This window comes from Octopus bimaculoides, chromosome 30 (genome assembly GCF_001194135.2).
Source record: "Octopus bimaculoides isolate UCB-OBI-ISO-001 chromosome 30, ASM119413v2, whole genome shotgun sequence".
Classification (NCBI taxonomy): domain Eukaryota; kingdom Metazoa; phylum Mollusca; class Cephalopoda; order Octopoda; family Octopodidae; genus Octopus; species Octopus bimaculoides.
The window spans coordinates 6,439,596-6,441,744 of record NC_069010.1 but is presented as its reverse complement, the minus strand read 5'-3'; the positions used below and the strand labels follow the sequence as shown (position 1 = coordinate 6,441,744).

Below are 2,149 nucleotides of genomic sequence, written 5' to 3'. Positions count from 1 at the left end.
TATATGAATAATATCTCTCCTCTTTTATATTTTCCATCTAGGGTGGAACAGCCAAGGGTGTTACCCTGACTGCTTTCGTTACAATCAGTCTCCTACAGTGCCAAGAAGCGAACATAGTAAGTTAATCTCTAATGCACACATTTAAACAATATGCAAATATGTCTAGCCATTGACTTATGTGGTAAATACTACATTCTGACAGATGAGATTTAGCTTAACCATAATCCGTGGCCTCTGCCAGGGTTGTAGCCAGCCCACTTATGTGTACCTTTCCTTCATTGGACACTAAACTCTGCTTGCGAAGACCTGTTGAGGCAAGTGAAATCAAAATCGTAATCGAACCAAATTCGGTGACTGGCACCCGTGCCAGTGGAGCGCTAACAGCACCGTCCAAGCGTGAGCATTGCCAGAGCTGTTGTCTGGCTTCCATGCCTGTGGCACGTAAATAGCACCATTTGAGCGTGATTGTTACCAGCGTCGCCTTACTGGCACTTGTGCTGGTGGCATATGAAAAACATTCAAGTGAGGTCATTGCCAGTGCTGCTGGACTGGCTCCTGTGCAGGTGGCATGTAAAAAAAACACCATTTTGAGCGTGGCCATTGCCAGTAGCGCCCGACTGGCCCTCGTGCCGGTCGCACGTAAAAGCACCTACTACACTCTCGAAGTGGTTGGCACTAGGAAGGGCATCCAGCTGTAGAAACTCTGCCAAATCAGATTGGAGCCTGGTGCAGCCATCTGGCTTCACCAGTCCTCAGTCAAACCGTCCAACCCATGCTAGCATGGAAAGCAACAGAGTAGTCACTGTTGATGAGCTAAGTGAAACTAGCTAGCTGATATAGTGACCTTGGATGCTGTGGGGCATTCATCTCACCTGTCAGTACATAGACCTGTACTTTTTTTGCTGCTATAAGGGTTTTTGACTGTTGTTTCTAGCAACAATGTAGGTGCTACCCTGCACCTTCATTCACGATTAGTGACAATTGAAATTTTCCTTTTTGGTCTTATATTGCATCTATCCGCCTTTGTTACGTTATATAAGGATTATTGGATTTACCTGTCGTGTACGGGGATTTATGCACAGGTAATTTCATTGCTGCCTTACTTCTGAAACACACGTCAAATTGAGCTGTAAATTGCTCATTGGGATTGCAATTCATTTGCCACTTCTTTCTGTGGGACACTGGTAGACATGTGTCTCTTGTAGTTTGTGGGACAGTGGCTGGCGTCTGTCAGTTCTACCAACGAGACTGAGGTAAAATTTTGGTATAGTCAGTCACTTTTATGAGCAGAAATGCGAGACGGCTTTGACCGCTCCAAGTAAGATTACCATCGTCTTCACCACCACCACCACCACCACCAACACTATTATTTACCACTGTTACCATACCCACCACCACTACTACTACTATTACGACTACTACTACTATGACGACTATTACTACTACTACTACTACTACTACTACTACTACTATAACTACTATGACTACTATTACGACTACTACGATGACTACTACTACTATTACTACTACTACGACTACTATGACTACTATTACTACTACTACTACTACTACTACTACTACTACAACTACTACGACTACTACTACTACTACTACTACAACTACTACGACTACTACTACTACAACTACTACTACTACTATGACTACTACTATGACTACTATTATTACTACTACTACTACTACTACTACTACTACTACTACTACTACTACTACTACTACCTTCTTTCGTCTTTTACTATTCCATCGATGTTCCATTTGTGCAGGTCAGCATTAAAGACCCCCTCAAAGAAACAGCTGAATATCTCCGTTCCTGGGTCAACGGAGGGAAGTCCAACGATGACTATTCCCGTGCTGTCCTCCTCACTGCGTTTGCCTTGTTGAAGGATGAAGACTACTTTAACAGGGTCAACAAAGAACCTTTTGATTTGGCATCCGAAGACGGTAACGCTGCATCTTCATAACATTCGATTCGTTCTGTCTGAACTCTGTCTCTCTTTCTCTCTCTGTCTGAACTCTATCTCTGTCTGTCTGAACTCTGTCTCTCTCTGTCTGAACTCTGTCTCTCTCTGTCTGAACTCTGTCTCTCTTTCTCTCTCTGTCTGAACTCTGTCTCTCTCTGTCTGAACTCTAT

General features: G+C 43.5%; 1 non-coding gene across 1 annotated transcript in view; it reads left to right on the top strand.

Moving 5' to 3' along the window:
• Positions 1-13: 13 nt before the first annotated feature.
• Positions 14-2,149, top strand: part of LOC106877146 (uncharacterized) — a 6,097-nt gene continuing 3,961 nt past the window's right edge. The window contains exons 1-2 of the transcript XR_008267059.1: positions 14-116; positions 1,782-1,959. This is a non-coding gene — a transcript (uncharacterized LOC106877146). The remainder of the gene's footprint in view (positions 117-1,781; positions 1,960-2,149) is intronic.